At 40.6% G+C, this 27,879-nt stretch overlaps 1 protein-coding gene across 1 annotated transcript in view; it reads left to right on the top strand.

Moving 5' to 3' along the window:
- Nucleotides 1-27,879, top strand: part of STK39 (serine/threonine kinase 39) — a 446,908-nt gene that overhangs the window by 407,780 nt on the left and 11,249 nt on the right. The gene's annotated exons all lie outside the window — the stretch shown is intronic.

Genomic DNA, 27,879 nt, shown 5'->3' with positions numbered 1-27,879 from the left:
ACAGGTAAGTGTTCTGAGAATCAGGATGTAAACCTGTAGACCTGCGGCGGTGTAACGTAGATCTCATATATTCCGCTGCCCAGGAGCAGCGCGAATGTATGAGAATCTGGCCCTTAGTGTGACGGAAAACTAACACTACATTTCACCCTGAACACACCATGCGCACCGTAAAACATGGTGGTGGCAGCATCGTGTTGTGGGGTTGCTTTTCTTCAGCAGGGGCAGGGAAGCTGGTCAGAGTTCATTGGAAGATGGATAGGGCCAAATTCAGGGCAATCTTAGAAGAAAACCTTTTAGAGTCTGCAAAAGACTGAGACTGGAGCAGAGGTTCTCCTTCCAGCAGGACAAACTTAGCAGCCATGCTTTCTGGTTTCTATGTAGTCAAGCATGGGTTTGTGGTATTGTTTTCAATATCAAACATTGGGTAGGGGGGTATATTAATGTTTTTACACAGGATTCACATGAAAACATTGATATAAGCCCTTTTATTGTACAGTAATAAAGTTTTTTTTTTTTTTATGTAAAACTTTAAACAAATGCATTTAAACCCTGAACCCAGTTATGGCTGCAAAATTCTAACACAAAATACGTAACTTGTGCTTTTAACAATTGATAAGAAATTATTATTAGAAAAATTGCCAGTGAAATGATTTTTAAAAGAACAAAAAAGAACCCCCTGATATGGATCTGCCTACATAGGAGGAGATACGCCACATACACATATAGACCCTTACAGGGCAGGTGCAAGGATTTTTGCCAACTAAGGCGAAGGTGCATTTTGCCGTCCCCCAGGAGCGCACGCACATGCGCACGCACACACACACCATACATTATATCTGTGCTCCACTAAGCTTTAATGGCTATGATGCTTAGAGTGATCGTTTAACTTATTTATCTTTTACAGAGGAAGTAGCATAGATGGCGTTATTCTGCATTGCGCTGTATGATGTATTATTGCTGGGATTTGTAGTCCTCTGTAACTGCTGGTATTCTGCATTGTGTTGTATATAATGTACTATTGCTGGGATTTGTAGTCCTCTATAGCTTGTGGTATTTTCCATTGCGCTGTATAATGATTATACTGTGCAATGCAGATTACCACCGACCAGTTATAGAGGAACTACAAATCCCAGCAATACTACATTATACAGCGCAATGGAGAATACCAGCAGCTATAGAGGAACAACAAATCCCAGCAATACATTATATAAAATGCAATGCAGAATACCAGCAGTTACAGAGGAATACAAATCACAGGAATGATACATTATACAGGCTGATTAATATATTATTGCAGGGATTTGGTGTTTTTTTTTTAAACAGGAAACTTTAAAACAGGTCCCCCTTACCTGTTTCTGAACCCTTGTAAGTACAAAAGTACAGACCCCCCCCCCACCCTTCATTTGTTCATACACAGTTCAGACATCCCCTCCAGAACTACAGACCCCCCTCCCTTCGCCCTCCATTAGTACAGTACAGATAAACCCCACCCTGGTGGCAGCTGGAGAGGACAGTGTGGAGCCGCGCCGCCCGGGTGAAGAAGAAGATTGTGACATGGACAGTGACTGGCAGAGAGAGCGGCTGCAGTGTCCAGAGAGACGCCGACAAGGAGAGGAGGAGGGAGGGGAGCAGTGAGCATTCTGGCGCTTAAACGCCACCACCTCTGTGGCGCCTGGGTGAACTGCACCCCGCGCAGCCAACTCGGATCGGTCCTGCAGTTTTCCACCCTGTTCCCCTGGCGCCGTAAGGCAAGTGCCATTGTTGCCTTGCGCTAGCGCCGGCCCTGGATCCTTGAGGAAGATTGGGACCGTTGGGAATTATTCTTTTACGGTGGAGCTTCAGTATAGGTTCTGGTTAACCCCCATTTTGACCCTCATTAGTACCATGGTTCACAGCTTCCCACAGGAATTTAATGTACCTCTACTTATGGGTTCACACATTGGTCTGTGACCTACTTAGTTTGCAGCTTATAGCAGCTTTGGGTCTGGCATCCGATAGCATCTCTGTCCTGGCAATTGCTTCTGCAACACTTTTTCCATAATAATACTCTAGCTGAGTTAAACAATTTTAGCCGGATTCACGTAGATCGGTGCATCTTTGTGCCGGCGTAGCGCATCTCATATGCGCTACGCCAACGTAACTCTGAGAGGCAAGTGCAGTATTCACAAAGCACTCACTCCCTACGTTGCGCCAGCGTAACGTAAATTGGCCGGCGTAAGCCCGCCTAATTCAAAGTAGGAAGGTAGTGGGCGTGATACATTTAAATTAACCGTGACCCCATGTAAATGAAGGGCCAAACGAACGGCGCATGCGCGCGCATGCTCAAAATCACGTTGCATATACTCCCTAAGATACGACGGCTCAATGCCTACGACGTGAACGTAACCTATGCCCAGCCCCATTCACGTACGACTTACGGAAACAACGTAAAATACGACGGCTGTTCCAACGTCCATACCTTTGCATGGGCTGCGCCTCCTATATGGTGTTTTAACTTTACTCCGGACGTACGCCTTGCGTAAACGGCGTAGATTACAGCGACGGGCGCAAGTACGTTCGTGAATCGGCGTATCTTGGTCATTTGCATATTCAACGCGTAAATCAATGGAAGCGGCCCTTGCAGCCAGCGTAAATATGCGCCCAAGATACGACGGAGTAGGAGACTTACGTTGGTCGGATGGAGCCAAAATTCAGGCGTATCTTATTTCAAGCATCAGGCTCATAGATACGATGGCGCATCAGTGCACTTACGCGGCGTATCAGAAGATACGTTGGCGTAAGTGTCTGTGAATCCGGGCCTTTATGACTATACTCTCCCCCAGTTATATACCCCTGACAAAGGTGTGAAACCCGAAAAGCATTGAGTATTGGGGACCACCACCCATCGGAGAGTAACATTGTCATTTATATGAATTGTTATCGTTTTTGTCCTATGTTGTCTTTTTTTGTATACCAAATGCTTGACGTTTTTTAATCTTTATATGTATTAAATACATACCAATTTTTTGATACACACCAGTGTCTGTGGCTTTGAAAGTCCAATATCAGGGGGTTCTGTCTGGTTCTATATAACCCGGAATGTGGCCACGACACTGGGCCTATCTGGCATGGTGAAACCCTTCTCTTTCTCTAATGATTTTTAAAATCATTTTCTTTAAAGTGCTAATTATGTGCCAGGGAATGCCGACAGTGAGTTTTTAGCCCACTGAGTTGTTAGAGAAGTTGAAAGACATTCTTTCATGTTAACATTCCCAATGACATTGGCTTCATTAAAAAATGAAACGGAAACTACATGGAATAGTGTAAATACTAATGGAAAGGTTTTCTTTGTTTATAAGTGAGCAGAGTTGAAAGTGAAGGATTGTGCTACTCTTGTGGTACAGTCAATCGTATCTGCATAACCCCTTCCTCCAGAATCTGCATTCCGAGCAGGTCCTTAAATTTAGGAACACTTTGAAATGATCCATCACATTTCAGAGCAAAGATTAACTAAACATATTCTGTCAGAAATGTCAGTGTGATAGCTGTATGATTCAGCAAGGCTGAACTCTAGAGATAAAGCATACCTATATGCTTTAGATTTTAAAAGAAACATGCTGCCAATTTTTACAGACTGACAATCTTTGTTGCAAATCACAAAGCAGCTGGAGCATGTCAGTTGAAATAAGTGAAAAACATTTACAAATAATATTGGCTGTTATTATCTACACGATGTGTTAAAATGGAATTCCAACTTTTTTTTTATTTACATTCAAAAGGCCAGCAATATTAACCAGCTTTCTTATCCTGGGTGGACGTCCTTCTAATCACATGCCTCATGTGTGCCCCCTTGGCCACGCAGCGGTGCTATCTGCGAACTCGATCAGTACCGAGACACTGTGTACCCAGGTATCATGTGATTGCTGTGACCAAGCCAAGGCCTGCTTGGCTTATAGGAACAGGAACTGTAGGACGATGCTACATTAGGCTATATTCCCTGACCATTTGTAAAGAGGTAACCATTTCAGTTCCTTGGTTTTGATACAATTAGTTCATTTCTTGGTTGATACACATGATATGATAAGAATAAAGAAGTTTCAAAAATGTGGTATCTCCATACTCAGAAGCAGTAGCAGAATGTGCTTTGGGGTGTAATTCTAAGTGTGTCCATGCTGTGTGTGAGAAATAGCTTATTAAATTGACAACTTTGTGTAAAAAAATTATTTGCATTTTCATTTTGCATTTTCCAAAAACTTGTGGGAAAAAAACAAGTTTTCAAATAACTTAGTATGCCTCTTACCTTTTAGTGTTTTTTCCTATAAAATTTTATGGTAGTTCCCACTATGCATATATACACAATATATAGGTAAAGACAGTAGAGGGCACATCTGAGTGTAGCAGTATAAAAATGAATTTATTCACATGAAAATTGACAACTTACAACACAATCTAGTGATATCAGGCAAATACATGTAGAAACATCATTCAGGATCTTTGCAGAACAGGATGAGCTTCCTTGGGAGGCACCTTTAGCTATAATGCAAAGGAGCCTTATAATATGTGGGTCTTCTGCTTCACATGGGTCTGATCGCCAATTGTCATGTGAATAAATTTGTTTTAATACTGCTACACTCAGATGAGCCCTCTGCTGTCCTTATCTATTACCATAGAGAATCGTCAGACTCGTTATCGGTGCTGCAGTGTGTTTTGGAATCACTCCACCTCCTCACTTGGACCACTCAAGTCATCTCCAGTGTGTTAGTCACATACACTTCTGTGCCATACAGCATCTCTCCACATACATGTAATTCTAAGTATGCCTAGGATGTGTGTTAGAAATATCCTATTGTTTGACAACTTTGTGTAAAAAAAAAAAAAAAAAAAATTCCATGTTATTTTCTGCATTTTCCAAAAGCTTGTGGCAATAATATACAATTTTCAAAAGACTCAATATGCTTCTTAGAAAATACCTTGGAATGTTTGCTTTCCAAATGTGGGTCATTTTGTGGGTGTTTATACTGTCCTGATGATTAAGAGCCTCCAAAAATTTGATAGGTAGTCAGAAAATGTGATGTGCATTTTATTCTACTTGAAAGCTCAAAGGCACTTTTTGAATTTGGACTCATCTATGTATCTAGGCTGGAAAAAAAAGTCTCACGCATTTGGTATCCTCATATCCCCATACTCAGAAGGTATAGCAGAATTTATTCTATGTGAGACATAACGCGTTAAAATTATAACTAATTTAATTTCTCAATTTTCCCAAAAAAGTAACAAATGAAAACTTCAAAAAAACTCATCATGCCTCTTACTAAACACCTCGGACTGTCTACTTTGCAAAAAGGGTCATTTATGTGTGTGTGTGTGGGGGGGGGGGGGTTGTACTGTTCAGACATAGAGCCCCAGGAAATGATATAGGGCAGTCAGTACACAGGACTGATACATTTTCAAATATGTAAAGACTAAATAATATACAGGGATTTGGTTTATTTTACCAAGGAAATGTAGCAGAATACATGTTGGTCTAAATTCATGAAGGATTATTTACAAAATATTTTAACAGAAACTAAGACAAAAATTGGGTTTAAAAAAAAACCCAGTAGTGATTAAATACCACCAAAAGAAACCCCTATCTGTCTAAAAAAAATTGCCATTCATAGTGTGACAGCGCAGAAAACTTAAAAAATGGCTTGGGCAGAAAGGAGGTGAGAGTATACGGTATTGAGGTGGGTTAAACATAAGAAACATTTGCTGCAATAACAACCAGCAATCCAGAGCTAGTCTTCCGGGTTGAATAATAGTCCAAACTATCATGGACCTGTTCTCTGGTGCAACATCATAACACAGCCTGGCAGAAAGGAAACAATTGTGATTATAGGTCAGGTTTCTTTTATATTACGTACCGTATAGGTTTTTAAAAACATGCTATGAAAGTTGCGTCAAGATTATTATGTTTTTTTGAAGATTTCGTGTGCACACCAAATCCAAGTTCACAAAGTGTATGCTTTGCTGCATTGCATTCACACAAAATAAGGTGAAACATCTTGGGGACATGTAGGACACCTTTATCAGGGCTTGTTCGATGATGAAGAGATTCTGCATGTCCCCAAACCATTGCACTTCATGTTGTGTGACTTTAATGAAATAAAGCATGAACTTTAAACTTGGATTTGGTGTGTGGACCGCATTGTCTTCCAAACGTCATCCTGCAGCACCTTTAACAGGGATGATTCTGATTTACATTGTAAATATTGTAAAAGTTGTTTACTTTCAGACTGCATCTCTCAAATAAAATCTGTATTCCTCCATATGAACAGACCAAGGGACGAGGAAGGAAGTGTTACCATTCAACTTCTTGAGCTTTTGTAAACAGGATTTTTTCAACAACTACCGTATTTATCGGGGTATACTACGCGCCAACGTATAACACGCACCCCATGCTTAGGAAGGTAAAAAAGAAAAAAAAAAGAAAACTTACATTTTTGCCCTGCGTCCATCAGCGGCCTTGCGCGGGGTCCGTCCAGCCTTGTGGGTGTCCGTCTGCGGCTTTCTTGCACGGGGTCCGTTTGCGGCTTTGGAAGTGTCCGTCTGCAGCCTCCATCCAGGTGTCCGTCTCCGTCCAGCGTGTCCGTCTGCAGGCTTTGGAGGTGTCCGTCTGTGTCCGGTGTTCATTTTTGGATTTGGTGCGAGCCAAGAGGAGCCGGATTTCCTGTGCGTTAGGCTTCTCTCGGCTCCTCTCGAGTGGCTGCGGGCGGAGCCGAGTGCGCAGTACACTCGGCTCGGCTCTAGGCTGCGGCGGGCGTGGCGGAGCCTAGCCGAGTGCACTCGGCTCTAGGCTAGCGGCTCGGAGACAGCGGGGATCGACGTATATCACGCACCTACGATTTCCCCCTGATTTTAAGAGGAAAAAAATGCACGATATACGCCGATAAATACGGTATATTTAGTAAGAACATGAGAAATAGCCCAGAGCTCCACCAACTGGGTGGAAGTGTAATTTAAAACAATTCTAAAATATACAATGTTCAATATTTGCCCTAATAAGAAAGAGTCACTTTGAAATGCTGGCTGTGATTGAAAGCCTCCCTTCACCTTCCCTATGCTGTGCTGTGCAACGAGCAAGATTGCAAAGCCAAATTAAAAAGTTGAATCTCTGTAGGTAGACTAGAGAAGAGTTTTTCTTTACTAATTATGCAGCGATTTATTGTTAACCTGAATGATTTATATTTGGCACCATTTTCATATATATTGGGAAAGGGAAAAGTTGCATCAATGTCTATTTGGTGAATACATAACTGCATTAATGTTTTTCTTTATCTCGCTGGAGTTGGAGGGCTTGAACTCTGGGAACCATATGAAAATAAAATAGGACAAAGGATTAGTCACCAGTAAAAGCCTGTGTTATCCCTGCAGCTGATCATTTACTCTACTGCTGACTTACCATGCCTTAAAGGTAAAAACATTGTTTCCTAAATAGCTTCCTTTACCTTAATGCAGTCCTCCTTCACTTACCTAATCATTCGATTTTGCTTTCTTCTGAGAAGTCCTCCTTCACTTACCTCATCCTTCCATTTTGCTTTTAAATATCCTTGTTTCTTCTGAGAAATCCTCACTTCCTGTTCTTCTGTCTGTAACTCCACACAGTAATGCAAGGCTTTCTCCGTGGTGTGGAGTGTCATGCTCGCCCCCTCCCTTGGACTACAGGAGAGAGTCAGGACGCTCTCTAGATTTGCAGATAGAGAAATGAGCTTGACTCTCTTGTAGTCCAAGGGAGGGAGCGAGCATGACACTCCACACCAGGGAGAAAGCCTCACATTACTGTGTAAGAACAGGAAGTGAGGATTTCTCAGAAGAAACAAGGATATTTAAAAGCAAAATGGAAGGATGAGGTAAGTGAAGGAGGACTGCACTAAGGTAAAGGAAGCTATTTAGGAAAAAAATGTTACCTTTACAACCCCTTTAATTTGCACTTTTTCCATAGGGTGGTCATCTTAGCAGAGGCAGGACTTTTTAAGACACAGCAGAAGACATGGGAGCAGCACAGATCCACAGAATGAATGACACAGAATCAGGGAGATTTGCGCACTGCAGATTCTCAGTTACAGTTTTCTTTACAGCAAGGAGAATGGTGAACAGCACAGTAGTAGCATCACAAAGTCTCACTGCAAATCTAGTGAGAATTGCAGTCAGAGACAGCAGTGTCTTAGATCAGGTGTCTCCAAACTTTCTAAACAAAGGGCCAGCTTATTGTCTCTAAGACTGAGTGGACATGTTCCTGGCGTTAGTGGGAGTAAATATCGCCACATTTGGTATTAGTGGGAGGAATAGTGCCCCACCGTTAGTATCATTAGGAGGAACAGTGCCCTATTGTTGGTGTCAGTGGGAAAAATGGCACCCAATTTTAGATGTCAGTGCCCCATTCTGCTCCAAGGGCTGGATAAAGGCAAGCATAGGGGCGCATCCCACCCCCACGGGCAGCAGTTTGAAGACCATTTTCTTAGATGATCTCAGATTGCCGATATACACCTATGCAACAGTCATATTGTATATAAGGAATTGGGCTGCTGTTTTTCCAGGAGAGATAGACAAAGTGTAATTCTGTCAACTTAGGTACAATTAACACTTCAAGTTGTTCCCTTTAAGATGGCTTATTTCTACTTACTGAGCACTTGCTGAATAATTATTAAGTTCAGGTCTACCTTAAAGGGGTTGTAAAGGTTATTTTTTATTTACTAAATAGGTTCCTTTAAGCTAGTGCATTGTTGGTTCACTGACCTTTTCCTTGGATTTCCCTTCTAAATGTTTTTTTTTCTTTGTTTGTCTGAATTTCTCACTTCCTGTTCCTCCTCAGTAAGCTGTTCTGGCTGACTAACTCCCAGCCAGAACGGCTCGGATGATGGGGGCAAGCTTACTGAGAAGAAACAGAAAGTGAGAAATTCAGACATAGAAAAAAAACATTTCGAAGGGAAATCGAAGGAAAAGGTAAATGAACCAACAATGCACTAGCTTAAAGGAACCTATTTGTGTTGGGTATGCATTTACTATTTATTGATTTTACATTTTTTAACTTATAGTCAAGTAATGTGTATTAGGTCAAAAATTTCTGACATGAAATATAGCGTTTCATTATTCATAAATATTAAAGCGGGAGTTCACCCGAAAAAATTTGTTAACATTAGATTGAGGCTCATTTTGTGAAGGGGAATCGGGTGTTTTTTTTTTAATCGAAGCTGTACTTACCGTTTTAGAGAGCGATCTTCTCCGCTGCTTCCGGTTATGGTCTTCGGGACTGGGCGTTCCTATTTGATTGACAGGCTTCCGACGGCCGCATACATCGCGTCACGAGTAGCCGAAAGAAGCCGAACGTCGGTGCGGCTCTATACGGCGCCTGCGCACCGACGTTCGGCTACTTTTGGAAAATCATGGCGCGACCGTCGGAAGCCTGACGGAAGCCTGTCAATCAAATAGGAACGCCCAGTCCCGCAGCCCATACCCGGAAGCGGCGGAGAATATCTATCTCTAAAACGGTAAGTACTGCTTCGATTTTAAAAAAAAAAACACCTGATTCCCCTTCACAAAATGAGCCTCAATCTAATGTTAAAAATTGAGTTTTCGGGTGAACCTCCACTTTAAGGTAACATTTAATTGTTGTTGCTGTATTGGTCATTTGATAGACATTTTCTTAATGTAAATTCAAGTCTTACTGGTAGAAAAAAAATTACACCTTTTTCGATTATGCTCTCAGCTGTTTACAAAACAATTGTGACAAGATATTTTATTTTATGCTAAGCATGTGTGATAACAGCAGTAGACGTAATTGTGCAGTCTTCTTTGGTTAATACAGTGCTTTTCCAATTTTACATTTCTGTATTTGTCGTTACAGAATAAAACAATGGTGTACACTGCAGACGTTCATAACACAGATAAGAACATAACACATTTCTTTCATAGACACTTGTGAAAAACACATTTCATAGCCAGACCTCTTTTTTATATTGATAAATTGACTTAACCTTTCTTTTTCATCCGGATGAAAAATTCCCCTGCCAGAGCCCTGAGCATCTCTGAACATAGTCGTTATTTACTTCACAATATAAGAACTCAAGAAGTATCTTGTGAATTTAAATGTTCTTGGAATATCAAAATAGTTTCCACACATTTATGAACATCTCTATGCAGAGATGTGACAGAAGAACCTCTGCTGATAGTAATCTGCAGTGGGATGCTCATAGTTTAACCACTTAAAGACCAGACCTTTTTCTGACATTTGCTGTTTACAAGTAAAAATCTGTATTTTTTTTGCTAGAAAATGACTTAGAACCCCAAACATTACATATTTTTTTTTAGCAAACATTATATATTATATATATATATATATATATATATATATATATATTTTTTTAGCAGAGACTCTAGAGAATAAAATGTCAGTCGTTGCAATATTTTATATCACACTATATTTGCGTAGCTGTCTTTCAAACACCCTTCTGTATTGAACTGTATTGAACTGTACTGTAATTGTGCTGTCCCACCTTTACATTGCTGCGCTGCGTAAACTGTTGGTGCTATATAAATCCATTTTAATGAATAAGGAAATAACTAAACAGTAGTTTTATCCAATTTTTTTCTATAATGTGAAAGTTGGTGTTATGCTGAGTAAATTGATACCCAACATTTTATACTTTAGCATTACGTACGCTCATGGAATAGTGACAAACTACGGTACTTAAAAATCTTGATAGGCAACGCTTTAAACATTTTTACAGACAAGCTATTTAGAGATACAGAGAAGGTATTGTGCTAGAATTATTGCTCTCACTCTAATGATCGCAGCTATACTTCACATATGTGGTTTGAACACTGTTTACATATGTGGGCGCATCTTCCGTATGCATTTGCTTCTAAACGCGCAAGCTCAGAAGGACAGGGCACTTTAAAAAAATAAAATGTCTTATTCATTTTGCTTTATACTTTTACACTGTCTCTTTAATTATTTTTTTTAATCACTTGAATTCCTATTACAGGGAATGTAAACACCCCTTGTAAAATAAATAGGCATGACAGGTCCTCTTTATTGAGAGATCTGGGGTCCAAAAGACCTCAAACCTTTTATTTACCTTTAAAAGCAAAAAAAAAAATGTTTTGCCTTTAAGAGCTGGGAGGCGGAAGTGACGTATGACGTCGCTCCGGTCCTCCAAAGACACAGAGCCAAATGGGGGCTATCTTGCCCTGACTCACCTTCCTGCCTGGCGATCGGCTGGATGGGGCACTAGATCCGCTGCCGATACTACTTTTATCTGAAACCTGGCTGCCTGCTGTATATAACAATACCAGGGTTATGGCAGCCAGCGGCTGCCATAACCTTGGTATTTAACTTCAAAGTAATGTACATTTACAGTTAGGCACTCAGCAAGTGATTAAATACAGTATTTACTGTGGAACTGAGAGGGTCAGTGTTACGTTTTACCTTTAAAGTAATACTAAACACACAGGGCCAGATTCACGTAGCTCAGCGGATCTATAGATGCACTCGATCTACGTGAATTAAGATCCGCTCCCGCAAGTTTAGGAGGCAAGTGGCTAATTCACAAACAACTTACCTCCAAACTTGCGACGGCGGATCCTAAATCCCCCGGCGGAATTCAAATTCCGCGGCTAGGGGAGGGTACTATTTAAATCAGGCACGTTCCCGCGCCGATTTAAATGCGCAGGCGCCGTCCGGGGAATTTCCTGGCATGCATTGCTCCCACTGACGTCACTAGGACGTCAGTGGTTGCGACGTGAGCGGGACTTGGGACGCGCGTGTTCGTGAATCGGCGTACGCAAACGACGTAGGAAAATTCAAATTCGACGGAACGCCGGCTATACTTAACATTGGCTGCGCCTGATAAAAGAAGGGGTAAGTATACGACGGGAAAACCGCTACGGAAACGACGTAAGAACACTGCGACGGGTCCGCGTACGTTCGTGAATTTGCGTATCTCGCTGATTTACATATTATTTATCGTAAATTTTTTAAATTGAAAAAAAAGATCCGACAGTGTAACACATTGTAACACTGTCGGATCTAGCCCTATCTATGCGTAACTGATTCTATGAATCAGGCGCATAGATAGGACCAGTGTAAGTCAGAGATACGATGGTGTATGTGTAGATACACCGTCGTATCTTTGTGAATCTGGCCCACACTGTTGAATTCACATCTAAACAAACATCAAAGTCCCTTTTTCCTAATTGATATACATTTGTCACATGACCCAGATCTTTCCCATCCTGTCTGAAGGGAAACATAAGCAGGAGGAGCTTCTAGCCCTCTGCTGCTGGTTACATGTTCAAAATAAAAAAACTGCCTTTGAAATGCATAGTAAAAATAATATACCATTTTAAATTGACATACAAATATACATTGGTATACATGGTGTTGGGACCCTTACTTTTTAATATATTTATAAATGATATAGGGTCTGGGATTAAAAGTAAAATTTCAGTGTTTGCAGATGACACCAAGCTATGCAGTGGAATAACATCCTTACAGGATGTCTTCAACTTACAAGCCTCAATGCACTGTTTATGTGGATGACTATGTGACAAATGAGGTTTAATGTTGATAAATGTAAATTTATGCATTTGGGGCTAAGAATATACATGCATCATACATACTAGGGGGAGTACAACTGGGAGAATCAATGGTGGAGACTAATCTTGGTGCTCTCGTAGAACCTTAATGATAGCATGCAATGCCAAGCCGTGGATTCCAAAGCGAGTAAAATCCTTTCTTGTATTAAAAGAGGTATGGACTGCAGAGAGAGAGAGAATTTTTCCCCTGTACAAATCATCAGTAAGACCTCTGGAATATGCAGTTTTGGGCACCAGTTCACAAAAAGGATATTGTGGAACTGGAGAAAGTGCAGAGAAGGGCAATCAAACTTACAAGAGGCATGGAGGAACTCAGCTATGAGAAAAGATTAGAGGAACTGAATTTATTCTCTCGAGAAGAGGAGATTATGGGAGAATATGATCAAAGTGTACAAATATATAAGGGGTCCATATAGTGATCTTGGTGTTGTTATTCACTTTATGGTCATCACAGAGGACAAGGGGGGGTACTTTTTATGTCTAGAGGAAAAAAGATTTTATCTCCAAATACGGAAAGGTTTCTTCACAGCAAGAGCCCTGAAAATGCGGAATATACTCCCTAATGAGCTGGTTCTGACCAGTTCAGTAGATTGTTTAAATAAAAGCCCAGATTATTTCCTAAATCCACATAATATAACTGGATACTAATATACATATAGTGCAGCGCCAATGTGAAGCCGCGGAAAAGCCGATGGGGTACCATTGGATCCTCGGCATCATCAGGTCTTGTTGGCAGGAACCAATAGACCGGTCTGATTGTGTGATAAGCTGTATTCAAGCTCTCTTTGTGAGTAGGACTTTTTGCTTTTATTTATTTAATAAAACCTTTTATGGTAATGTACTAGGTCGGTGCTCCATCCCCCTTTTTTTTTTTAGTTACATGAACACCCATGGTTCTGAGGAGGACTGCAAAACTCTAGACCTTGCCCTAGGATTGGACTACATCACCCTTTAGCGAAAACACCAGAGCGCAGGAGATATACTCATTTTAAATTATAATGGCAACAGAAACTACCCAAATGACCCTGATTAAAAGTTTACATACCCTGGTGATTTTGACCTGATAACATGCACACAAGTTGACACAAAGGGGTTTGGCTATTAAAGGTAACCATCCTCACCTGTGATCTGTTTGCTTGCAGTTAGTGTGTGTGTGTGTGTGTGTGCACGTGTGTGTGTGTGTGTGTGTATTAAAGGTCAGTGCGTTTCTTAACTCCTGACCGACCCTTGCATTAGTGTGTGTGTGTGCACGTGTGTGTGTGTGTGTGTGTGTGTATTAAAGGTCAGTGCGTTTCTTAACTCCTGACCGACCCTTGCATGTTTCATTTAGTGCTGCACTGACGTTTCTGGATTATGAGTCATGGGGAAAGCAAAATAATTGTCAAAGGATCTGCGGGAAAAGGTAGTTGAACTGTATAAAACAGGAAAGGGATATACAAAGATATCCAGGGAATTGAGAATGCCAATCAGCAGTGTTGAAACTCTAATCAAGAAGTGGAAAATGAGGGGTTCTGTTGAAAACCAAACCATGGTCAGGTAGACCATCTAAAATTTTAGTCACAACTGTCAGGATAATAGTTTGGGATGAAAAGAAAAACCCACAAATAACTTCTGGTGAAATAGAGGACTCTCTGAAAACATGTGGTGTGGCCGTTTCAGGAAGCACAATAAAGAGGCACTTGAAGAAAGATGGGCTACCTGGTCGATTTGCCAGAGAAAAGCCATTACTATGCAAATGTCACAAAGTATCCCCGCTCACAATATGACAAACAGCACAGAGACAAGCCTCAAACCATGAGATCAAAATAAAAAAAATTCGCCACAACCATACATGCTACATTTGGAGTCAACAAGGCCTATTATGAAAGGTACAGAGGTGGATCGCTGATATTTTGGGGATGTTTGAGCTACAAAGGCACAGGAAATTTGGTCAAAATTGTTGGCAAGATGAATGCAGTATGTTATGAAAAAATACTGGAGGAACATTTGCATTCATCTGCCGGGAAGCTGTGCATGGGACATTCCAACATGACAATTATCCAAAACACAAGGCTAAGTCGACCTGTCATTGGCTACAGCAGAATAAATTGAAGGTTCTGGAGTGGCCATCTCAGTATCCTGACCTCAATATCATTGAGCCACACTGGGGAGATCTCAAACGTGTAGTCCATGCAAGACAGCCCAAGGAATGGGGAGCTTTACCATCTGAGAAGATAAAGAACCTCATCCACAAATACCACAAAAGACTTCAAGCTGTCAATGATGTTAAAGAGGGCAATACACGGTATTAAGAACTGGGGTATGTAAACTTTAGATCAGGGTTATTTGGGTAGTTTCTGTTGCTATTATGATTTAAAACGAGTAAACTCGGTTGGTTGATTGATAATAAATGGCTTCAGCCAAACACGAACCATGAGTGAAAGAAAAGTTTTTGTACCATCATTCATTTTCTCTGAAGAAATCATAAATTCTGCCAGGGTATGTAAAGTTATGAGCACCACTGTAGGTAAAGTTGACCCAGGGAATATCTGATTGCCTCTCCATTCATTTACTGAAGCAGGACACCATAGATGTGCAATTTCCAGGGGTCATCCTTCCTTTCTTGTACCTTTTGCAAGAGCCAGGACGGGGGCTCCATTCCCTTTCAGCACTCTAGCAGCAGCTGCGGATGCACTGTCTACCTACCTGTTCCATATAGAGCCTGAGCAGCCCATACACTTTTTCCAGGTCGCAATATCGGATTGTGTATATGGAGGTTTTCTATTTATGTGTGTTGGTTTTCTTCCATTCCAATGCACCCTCCATGAAGATCTTACCTAGGGATTTTGCCATGAAGAATCTTGTTCAGTAAGTTCCTGTTATAGGTTGACAATTGTCTTGCAATTGCAGCACATGAACGAAAAAACTCTGGATAGCCGCACTCCAAGATAACTTAAAATTAAGTTGGTCTTTTTATTTTCAAATGCACATGCAGTCACCGCAAACAACAGGTACAGAAATGGCCGACGCGTTTCGCACTGCAATTCAGCGCTTAGTCATGGCTAAGCCATGACTAAGCGCTGAATTGCAGCGCGAAACGCGTCGGCCATTTCTGTACCTGTTGTTTGCGGTGACTGCATGTGCATTTGAAAATAAAAAGACCAACTTAATTTTAAGTTATCTTGGAGTGCGGCTATCCAGAGTTTTTTCGTTCATGTGCTACAATTAGCATTGCCAGCACCCTGGTGGTTCAACAACCCTTGATGATCTACGAGGCTCACCTGGAGCGGTGAAAGAATTGTCTGTTTGTCTTGCAATTGCACTTCCTTGTTATCACCTTGTCATGCTCGCTTTCGATGAAAACTACAAGTGGGCATGCCAATGCACATTGCTCAGTAATGGTTTACTATTGTCACCATAAGAAGCTGGTGTTAAGCAATCAGTCAGTGCTGGTGTGGATGCATATAGACAGGAAGTAGCTAAATTGGGTAGAAGAGATCAACAATCCCAAGATGCAAAAAGACAGACGTAGCATAGATAGTCACAGTTGCTTGTGCTGTCAACCCAACTGTCAAACCATCAAACAGGCTCAGCTTCCATTCAAGCAGTATGGTGGGCTCCTTTGTCAAGATGACTGATGCTGCGTACACATGATCATTTTTCAGCATTAATAAAACGTTGTTTTAAAAAAAATGTCATTTAAAATGATCGTGTGTGGGCTTCACATAATTTTTCAGGTTCTGAAAAACGACAAAATATTTTTTCGAACATGCTGCATTTTTTAACGACATTTTAAACAATGTCTTTTTCCGGGTTGTAAAAAATGATCATGTGTGGGCTAAAACAACGTTAAAAACCCGCGCATGCTCAGAAGCAAGTTATGAGACGGGAGCGCTCGTTCTGGTAAAACTACCGTTCATAATGGAGTAAGCACACAGAATCAGCTAAAGCAGCCCCAAGGGTGGTGTCATCCGCATGGAACTTCCCCTTTATAGTGCCATTGTACGTGTTGTATGTCACCGAGCTTTTTTAAAACGATGGGGTGTGGGCAATGTCGTTTTAATGATGAAGTTGGAAAAACTTTGTTTTTTCTACATGCCGAAAAATGATCGTGTGTACACGGAATGAGATTAGCATGGTGAGAATCTGGCCTGTGGAGCTACGTGGCTGAATAGCTAGGGGGGTTTCATGGACTGAATTACAGTAATAAATAAGGAGGTTCAGTTGTACTTAAATCCCTTCCTTTTTGGCTTGCATAATTTGGGGAAGCTTCTGTTGCATCGTGGGAGCTAAGTTTTCCCAAGATCTGACCTGTTGAAGAATGGCATGTTGAAGAGCAGGAAAAGCTAAATACAGCCACATACTTTTAACTATTGTAGATGTGTTATGTGACCACTTTAAATGCAAACAATGGTTAGCAGTGCGCCTTTTTAACTTCCCCCTTGGATCAATTATATTAAGGCAATAATACCAGCAAAACATTTACAATGAATGCAAATTTGTCCCAGCTTTTATAGCCTTTACTTTTTTATTTCAAAATATTCAACTTGTTTGGTGCTTCTAGCGCAGAAGTGAAAGAAATATCCTTTCTCAATTGCAAAACAATTTTATTAGATGAATAATGAAGCGTTGGAGAGTCATTGCTGTTTTGACAGATGCTTGACAGAAACAGATTTTTTTTACCTGTTGCCTGAATCTCTCAATACCAAATAGTTTGAGTGTATAAAATGATACAGTGTGTAATTGTCATGTCAAGGTTTAATTTGTGTTCAGAATTCTAATGTCCACATATTCCTTATTATAGCTGGATAAATCACTACAGTTTATAGAGTCAAATTGTTTTTCTTAATAGCCTGTTTGGGGGTCACATGTATAAGCATTCAGGATATAATGATGTTATATGTGTACACTCAACATCCAGCTTAAAAATTAGGACATAGGTCTTGTAAGGTAAAAGTAAATTGCTATTTTATCCAGTACAGTTTAGTACCTGGCTGCTGTTTTTTAAAATGTATTTAGCTTTTTTATTGAAATATAGTTTTATGTAATCTTAAAAAAAAACACTTTCTATATCCTGGACAAAAAAAGACCTGTGTAGCATACTCCGTGAGATTCATACATATTTTTTTAAGATAAAAATTGGCCTTCTCTAGAGGTAGTTACTTAGACAGCTCCATCCAGGGTACGCTGCTAGGAGCAAAGCAGTCTGAATTTCTCCAGCTGTGAGCTGGCTGCATTAGTGATCTGTAAACGTTTGAATAGGAATCTCCTGGAAAGTTGAAATATTACCTGGCTGTACTGTGCTCAGTCAGAATTGGTTTGAATCACTAGGTTTGATGTTTGTTCGGTGTATCTGCAATATAACCACTATTATTTTGTATCATTAAACATATATGCAGAACAAAATTTTAAGAAGCACCATACTACAGATGGTATATTGTATTGATATACACGCACTAGAAATTGTAAATTGTAAATTTATTGTTCGGTACTGGATAGAAAAAAAAGTTACCAGTGAATATGTGAGCAATCTATAAACTATTGAGTTCATCAGTTTTAAAACATGAGCTCACCACTTTGTCTATACGGAGTGTCCTTCATTTGAATATTTGCCATGAACTGGGAAATCAGACACAAAAGGAGGGGGGGGGGGTAATGAAACTGGAGAGTGCAAAATCTGGTGCAGTTCTGCGTAGAACCCAACCAGCTTCCAGTTTTTTTTGTCAAAGCCTTATTGAACAAGCTGAAGTTAGAAGTTGATTTGTTACCACAAGCTGCACCAAATTCTGAATGCTCCAGTTTCAGTAAATCTCCACCAAAGTCTAGACAATCAGAACACTGTACTAACCTGTACTTCTTAATTGTGTTCAAAACATAAGCAACCCTTTTCATCACCCAGGAAATTTCTGGTGTTCTTTTGTTCTCCTTCTATTCTCTATCCCCTAGACAGAAGCAATCAGGATGGGGAAATTATGTAGGTTGTGATCTAAAGGGAGGCAAAACTAACTCCATAGGCATCCTTCTAGAAGATGAAATGAGCTCTTCCAACATTGTGATTTCAAGCAGATAGCAAGTTTGGTGGATAGTCATAGCAACATATTAACTGAGCAAGGTTGGCAGTACTATTATCAATGTTCATCACAAATGGAGATTATTCAGTGTAGAAAATCTTAAGGGAACACCAAAGCTGGATTTACCATTAGGCACAGTAGGCATGTGTTTGTAGATGGCAGAAGTGGATGCCCTATTTATCAGGGTAAAGCGTGCACCAGCGTATAGCGCGCACCAGCGTATAGTGCGCACCCCAAACCTAGAAGAGAATTTTAAGGAAAAAAAAGAAATACTTACAGTTTAAATGCCCCTCTTGGTGTCTTGCCCGGCGTCCATTGGCGGCCTTGTCTGGTCCAGCATGCGTCTGCGGCATTGGTGGTGTCCTTCCCGCTTCTCCCGCGCTGTCTCTGAGCACCGCCGCTGACATATACCGAGCACAGTACACTCGGCCACGCTCGGCTCCTCTCGCATAAAGGCTAGGAGGCGGGACAGGGCGTGACCACAGGCAGGGCCGAGCATGGCCGAGTGTACCCGAGTGTACTGCGCTCGGTATATGTTGGCGGCGGCGCTCAGACAGCGCGGATCGGCGTATAACGCGCACCCACAATTTTCCCTGGATTTTAAGGGGAAAAAAGTGTGCGTTATACACCGAAAAATATGTTAATTGTTGGCCACACATTTTTCCCTATAACCTGTACAATCAGCCAAGCCATGCCCACAGATAATCCCAGTAGCATACAGTTTGAACAAATGTGACAGATCTTATGCCCTTAAAGGGGTTGTAAACCCTTGTGTTTTTTCACCTTAATGCATCCTATGCATAAGGTGAAAAACACCTGGCAGTCACCGGCCCCCCTGTTTACTTACCTGAGCCCTGAATTTCCCTCGGCAGGGACGTGCTGTCCCTCTGTCCACAGGGTTCCAGCTCTTGATTGAATAGATTGATAGCAGCCTCACTGCTGTCAATCAAATCCAATGACACAGGTGCCGGGGGGGCAGGGGCCCAGTCATACATTTGGTGGCTATGAACGCTGGACTCGGGAGCACGCCAGCAAGGTAACCCCCCCTGGGAGAGGGCTTCTCCCAGGGGGTTATCTGATGCGGGGAGGAGCCACAAGAGCCGCAGAGGGACCCCAGAAGTCAGTGTTCAGGGCCATTCTGTGCAAAACGAACTGCACAGTGGAGGCAAGTATGACATGTTTGTTATTTTAAAATTGAAGCTTTGCAATCGCTTTAATTTTGCTACCTTTAGTTATCTTTCAAAACCCATGGGAGCCAGTTCTCAGGTGTTTCCGCCTGTACTTCCAAGGCTAAATACTCAGACTATTGGCACCTTATTTTCTGTGTCCACTGTGAGATTTCCATTCACTTCTGACACAGTGACCATGTGCACTTAATGGGGGACACAGCCCCTTGCTCCACTGCTTCCCCCATTCTCTGGAACGCCCTACCTCCCTACCCCAATCTGTCAGGTGATCTCCTTCTCTGGCCGAGATGCCAGTCTGCATTGTATAGTGCCCCAAGGCTGTGCCCTGCAAAGAAAAAAACATCTACTACAAAAGAACATATTTCCATGGTTGCAAGTCAAACATTTCCATTGGGAACTTTAGGGGCCAGATCCACAGACGAAGTACGCTGGCGTATTTACTTATACGCCGGCGTACTTTCAAATTTCCCGCATCGTCATTGTTTTGAATCCTCAAAACAAGATACGACGGCTTCTGGGTTAGATCCGACAGGTGTACGTCTTCGCATTTTCTAACGTCTTCTGTAGTCGGCTTTTTCTGGCGTATAGTTAAAACTGGTATTTTGCGGCGTATAGATAGACTTGCCATGTTAAGTATGGCCGTCGTTCCCGCGTCAAAATTAGATTTTTTTTTGCGCAAGTCATCCGTGAATAGGGATGGACGTAACTCACGTCTAAGTTCAAAAAATGACGTCGTTGCGACGTCATTTAGCGCAATGCACGGCGGGAAATTTAGGAACGACGCATGCGCATTTCATTTGGCGCGGGGACGCTCTTCATTTAAATGAAACACGCCCCCAACCCACCCAATTTGAAATACGCTGCCAGAAATACACTACGCCGCCGTAACTTACGGCGCAAACTCGCTGAGGATTCGAAAATGCGCCAGGTAAGGTACGGCGGCGTAGTGTATCTCTGCAGCTCCAGCAATGGCTGCATATAATTTCTCAGGGCAAGTTTTCTAATGGAGACAACAATGGACAGCTCTGCAGATTTAAGATCAAATTGCAACATGGCTTGTATTGCAATTGTATATGCTATATTATAATATTTTTTTAAAGCGGGGGTTCACCCTATAAAAAAATTCTAACATTACATCCAGCATACGAACGACATTTACAGTATGCAGGGTTGTTTTTTTTTCTTCACCGTACATACCGTTATATTGTGATTTTCTTCCCGGCTTCTGATTCCAGCGGGACTGGGCGTTCCTACCCCTGGGTTAGATGTTTGACATGTTGTGAAAAAGTTCCCATGTCGCACAAGGCGCGTCACCAGTTTTCTGTAAATAGCCGAGCTTTGATACTTGCCAAAGGGGGCAGTACCAGATATTAACTCTGCAGGCTGCCCAAACTTTTGCAGACGCCATTTTTTTGTTTTCTGTCATTTTGAAAGTGTAAATGATGGAAATAAAATCTAACTTTATTTGATATATTATAAGAATGTCTAATCCTGTAATTTGATGCCTTTTGGAGATTTTTCCATCTTTCCTTGGCTCCGTTATGCACATTAATACAAATTTTTACCTGGGGTGCCCAAACTTTCGATCCCCACTGTGTGCTTGAGTGACCATAACACACAGGGATATACAGGGTAATACTGACACATAATCACACACATAGGTTGGTCTTGATGGACTTGTGTCTTTTTTTCAACCTCACCTACTATGTAACTATATAACTATATATACAAAGGAATCTTGATTCACCTAGAAAAAATAAGTTTGCTGATTTTTGTATTTAATTTTTATTACAATTCTCTCTCCCCCCACCTCCCCCTTCCACCATTACTACATTTCTAGAAATGCAGTTTTACCAATCCTATTGTCTTTAGCAATCAGCCTCAAACCTAAAATTAACTTTGATGCACTTATAAGGCTCTAATTGCTGCCATAACAAAATATAATTTCCTTAGCTATAAACCTAGATGTAATGGGAAATATGTAATTAACAAATTAAAGAACAACAATTTTTATTCGCGCACAAGATTTTCTTTGAATACTTAAAAATAGTATGCGGCATTTGGCCAAATATTGTGGAGCAGATTGCCTTCAATATAAACAGAAAATCTGTTTATTTAGTAATATTGGTTTGGGGGGAAGAGGTAGGATGTAATAGCTGCGGAATTATAGCACTAACAGTCAAATGGAACAGCTTGTTCTAAAAAGAAATTACTCATATAGCCAAATTTAGGGCAATCAGCATTCAAGAACATAATCTCTGCAGGGGTTGTTGTTCAATACACTTTGTATGCTACGGCTAGGAGGAGAGCTGGAATATAGTGTAATGTTATGTAATTCTAAGCAAGGAAGGAATTGATCATGAAATTGATAAATGTGGAGATGCATTTTCCATATAAAAAACAAAGCATTGTATGGCTTGAAAAAAACACATTAAAATGACCATTCTTGCATACGATTATTAAGCTTATTTACAAGCTATGCAACCATTTCCAGCATAGTTATTAGGTGAAGTGGCAGTTAAATGACAGAAGAAATACATTTAAGGTAACTCAGTACAGTTGGGAAACAGATTAATTTGGGAACACTAGCCAACATTAAGTGACGCAACAATGCTTAATGCCAAATACACTATGTTGTCAAAAGTATTGGGACACCTCACTTTACACGCACATGAACTTTAATGGCATCCCAGTCTTACTCCATATGGTTCAATATTGAGTTGACCAACCCATTGCATAAATTAGAGTGGAGACTGTGATCCAGGCCTTTTTGTCCAACATCAGTGCCTGTCTGCACAAATGCGCTTCTGGAAGAATGGTCAAACATTCCCATAGACACACTCCTAAACCTTGTGGACAGCCTTCCCAGAAGAGTTGAAGCTGTTATACCTGCAAAGGGTGGGCCAACTCAATATTGAACCCTACGGACTAGGACTGGGATGTCATTAACCACTTCAGCCCCGGAAGGTTTTACCCCTGTAATGACCAGGCTATTTTATGCAATACAGCACTGCGTTACTTTAAATGGCAAATGTATTTTGTATCCCCCCACAGAGATTAATTTTGGTAGTATTTCATCACCTCTGCGGTTTTTATTTTTTGCACTATAAACCGAAACATTTACTTTCTGCTATAAAATACATTGTAAAAAAAAATCACGTTTCTTTATCAATTTAGGCCAATATGTATTCTGCTACATATTTTTCATAAAAAAAAAACAATAAGCGTTGATTGATTTGCGCAAAAGTTATTGCATCTACAAACTATGGGATATTTTTATGGCAGTTTTATTTTATTTTTTTACTAGTAATGGCGGCGATCAGCAATTTGTAGCGGGACTGCGACATTGTGGCAAACAAATCGGTCACTTTTGACACTTTTTTGGGGACCAGTGACATTATTACAGTGATCAGTGCTAAAAATATGTACCATTATTGTACTAATTACACTGGCAAGGAAGGGGTTAAGATCAGGGGTGATCAAAGGGTTAAGTGTGTCCCTAGGGGGTGCTTGATAACTGGGTGAGGGATGGTTGGGGGCTGGTATGATGACAAAGATCAGTGTTCCTGCTTAGCAGGAACACAAAATCTCCATCTTTTTCCCTGTCAGAATGGTGGTCTGCCTTGTTTACATCGCCATTCTATCTCTCTGGGGAACTATAGCGTGTGGCCGGTGGACATTGGGTCAGCCGAACTTGCCGATTGGCTCCCCGTCTATCCGATCAGCATGCGCTCTAAATGTGTCTATTGCACAAAATAACCTACAGGTACATTTTTTATTTTTATGCAATAGAGCAGACCTGTCGCAATACAGTGAGTGACCAAAATTGCTGGAGTTTGTCAACCTAATTATCTATGTATTAATTACAGTGCTTTTGCACGGACGTGGACTTTTTTCCTTGGGGCAGCATGAATGCATATCTCCACTTGTGCTTGGAGTGCATGGCACAGCACACTCTCACGAGAGCCGCGGGTCTCGTACCAATGATGGGGACCTGGGACTCACGGTTCCGGATCACCTGATCGCTGAAATAGCCTCTGATTGGCTATCACAGTGATCAGTCAGCATTTCCCTGTGGTTACTTCCTCTTCTGAATGAAGAGAAAGATACATTGCATCTTCCTCTTCTTGCAGGAGAGGACATTTTTAACAAACCAAAAATCTAAGAAGAACAAGAAAGAAAGCAACAAGATCAAGGTTTGCCAGTGTTAGGGTCAAGGTTGGGATCAAAAGGTCACAGTCAGCATATTTAGGGTAGAATTAAAAGACAAAAACAAAACTTAAATTACTATCAGTGTGTTTTCTAACATACACATATGTGGTATCACTGCACTCATCAGGAGCAGAATAATCTATTGTGGGTTGTTCTTTGGTGGTAAATTATGATAATAGCACGAAATATACAGCTAAATTTAAATTGCAAAATTGTGCTTAGGCATTTACTATTGTTTTACCCTTAGGCATTAGGGGTTGAAATAATTAATTTCTTAGTGATATAAACATAATTTAGGTTTTATTTTCATATCACAGTGGAATTTAGTCTTCCACAGAAATGTGCTCTTTTTGTGTTAAAGTGAAAAGAGAGATCTCCAAATTCATTTCAGTTTTTACAATGAAAAAACACATAAAAGCTGATAGCATAAGTATACACTCCCTTTAAGTCAGTATTTAGTAAATGTACCTTTGGCAGTAATTACACCTTTTTTGTCTGTGGGGATTGTTGTGATATATCTGCACAAATAGCTTTATCCTTTGTTTGAGATGATAATTGCGAATAATTTACTTAAAACAGTGCTGCAGTGTTGTCTTAAAGTTAAAGCAAAACTAAGCCCTAACAATGAAGTTGTGTTCATATATTACTTTGTTTTAAATAAAAAAAAATATAAGGATATATGCATCAGGCCATGCTCCTTCCATTTCGTTTTCTTGTGGAATGTTCTTGTGTTTGGTCCCTTTTAGTGTTTTAAACCAAATATACCAATTACATAATTTTGTGTTGTCCATTTCAAAAATACCTGTTGACCCTGCCAGAAATTTTGTGAGCCTATAACTGCCTGCGCTGACCATATCAGTTACATTTTCTCAGATATTTTGAAGACTACAGAACTCTCCTATATGCTATAGACAACAAAATAGGGGTGGGGTTCTGTGGTTCCATTTTGTTTTTGTCATTGTGATAGAGAAGAATGAATAGGCCAGCCTTTCTCAACCTTTTCAACACAGAGGAACCCTTGAAATCATTTTCCAATCCCATGGAACCCCTGTTATTGGAGAAGTTCAGCCTGAGCTTGATTGATTGGGCTTCACCTAAGGGTCAGAGGAGTGCAATTTGTTTTGCACTCCTGTAAACCGTTTTCAGCAGAGAGTGATCTTAAGTCCGCTTTCTCCTGATGTCACCAAGTTCACACCAGGCACTGCATCATCCTGACTTGAGAAGTCTGGATCTGCCAGGTGCCTGGAATGATTTCAGTCTCAGCCTCTCAGCGAGCCACTGAGACAGCTACTCCCTGCCACTCCACAGCTCAGTGCTCCAATGAGCATGGAGGAGCAGAGCAGGAGAGATGCTGATTGGCAGTCAGCAGCTCTCCTCTAGGGGAGGTGAGAGAACAGAGCCCTCGGCGGTGTTCGATGGCTCTAGTTCTCAGTGCAGAGATCCCAGGGGAACAGATGCAGCATTGGACCGATGCTGCATCCACTAAGGTAAGTATAATTAGAGGGGAATAAAAACATACTTCTCCTTTAAAAAATTACCATAGCTATATGTCATGATACACGATGGTCAGTGGGAAGAATTACCCCCTAACATATAGCCAAAAATATCAATGATGTCAGTGGGAACTTATCGGAGAGGCAGAAATTGCTCATTGCTCAAGAAACCCCTTGCAACCTCTGGAGGAGCCCTAGTTGAAAAACCCTGTAATAAGAATTATCATCCTAGATTTGCAAGTGTGTTACTAGTAGACATGTGCATTCGTTTTCGTCCAAATGCATTTTCGTCTGAATTTCAGGTATTTTCGTTATTGTTTTAACAAACACGAACGAATGCGCAGCAAACGAAAACCAAAAGATCCGACAGAAACAAATGCTTTATTTTCCTTTTCGTTGCAACAACAGTTCGATATAGATAGGAGATTCGACATGACGCTGACAACAATCTGTGTCTATCGAACCTGTGGTCGAATGTGCCTAACCTTAACTCTATTAGTCCAATATTATTCTACATAGAGAGAAAAGATTTGACATTATAGAGAGAAATGATTCAACGTTGTAGAGAGAAAAGATTCGACATGGAGAGAAAAGATCGCTGCTGGAATTGGGTGGGGGGAAGTAAAATAAAAATATTGATGATGATGAATGTTATTGGCTGATTGTAACCAAAGAGGAGGAGCAGTAAAATAGCTAGAACTAACTTGACAATTCAACACGAATGACGAAGATTCGACAAAGCATCGAAAAACAAACAAACATTGAATCTGTCATTGAAGGCTTAGGGTGTCTGTCGAAAGTTCTAAGAAGATTCGACGGAGCAGCTAAACCGTCCGACGCTGCAATTGTACCTTTCTGGTCATCAAATGCTCGGCCCATAGGCTATAGAAAAATTCTAATGTTGGTTGACTAGTACTAATAATTAATAAATATAATTATTACTAGTCATACATTAGAATTCTACTATAGCTAGCTTGTAGGCGGAACATTCGACCGTAAATGTACAATTGCGGTGTCGTACAGTTTCGCTGCTCCGTCAAATCTTTTTAGAACATTCGACAGACACCATAAGCCTTCAATGACAGATTCAACCTTAATCCTTTCAGATTTTCGGACGAATGCAATTTCTAACGAAAAACTAAATATATAAAAATGAATTTCGGGAGTAACTAAATAAGTTTATTTTTCAGACAAAAACGAAATTCCGAAACAAAATGTTTCAGTGTGCACATGTCTAGTTACTGGAGGGTGACCAGTTTGAACATAAAGAAAAAACACTTGAAAAGAAAGAATACTGCTAGCCACATTATATAATGTTTCTAGGTATAGACACACTTTAAAGTATTTTTAAAGCTAAAACTTTGTTTTTTTAACTGCATTCCCTGTAATAAAGTTATTTTAAAGCTTGCTGTGCTTCCTCATCTTCCTAAATATTTACCTCAGCTGATCCAGCTCTGTGCACAGCTCCAGCTCTTCTTTTCTCTCTCCTTCTACTTACATGGACTGAGGCAGCAGTGGGAGCCATTTCTGTGGGGAGGGGGCAGGGCCAAGCCATGCTATGTGTGTCAGTGGACACACACAGCCCAGGTCAGGATTAGGATTAGGATCACATGTCAGTTGCTTAATCAATTTGCTATAGAGGGCAGACGGAGAAGAGTAGGAGTAGACAATGTCGACGGGGGACCCTAGAAGGGGAGGTTCAGGGCTTTTCTTATTCGTTTTTTATTGACTTTAGAAATGCTTTAAGTTTTGCACTGAAGACATCATTTCAGTGTCCACCTGCTTTTATTATTTTCTTATACATCAAGTTTTTTAGCCCTATAAAAAACACAATTTCACACTTTTACTTTTGGTTGTTCAGCTCTGTAAAGTTTGATAATAGAAATATTTGGAGCACTATGAAAGACTTCTTAGTTCTTGGTCTGTTTTGTGAATAACCCTATGATCTATGATACCTTTCAAAGGTATAGGAACACATAAAGGAAAGGACATTTTTCTCAAGTTTATATGTCTATTGTGTGTTGTTAAAGGGCAACAATAGTTTTAGGTCAATTTTATATATTCGTTAAAATATAATACACATACAGAGTTCTCATAACACTGGTGTGAAAGAAGACTATACATTTCTAAAGAGATCACAGACCCAAAGTCCCATTTATAAAATTGTTTGTTTTTTCCAGATGTATTTTCCATAAAAATCAAAGTATGCGTGTCAAAATGCGCATACACAAATGTTATCTAAAGTTTTTTTATATGATTTGCAATGCACTTTCAATTAAAGGAGTCGCTTCTATGACTCCTTTAAGTTGTGTGAGTAAACTG

The sequence above is a fragment of the Rana temporaria genome, chromosome 6 (assembly GCF_905171775.1).
Source record: "Rana temporaria chromosome 6, aRanTem1.1, whole genome shotgun sequence".
Lineage (NCBI taxonomy): Eukaryota > Metazoa > Chordata > Amphibia > Anura > Ranidae > Rana > Rana temporaria.
This window is presented reverse-complemented; position numbering and strand designations above follow the sequence as displayed.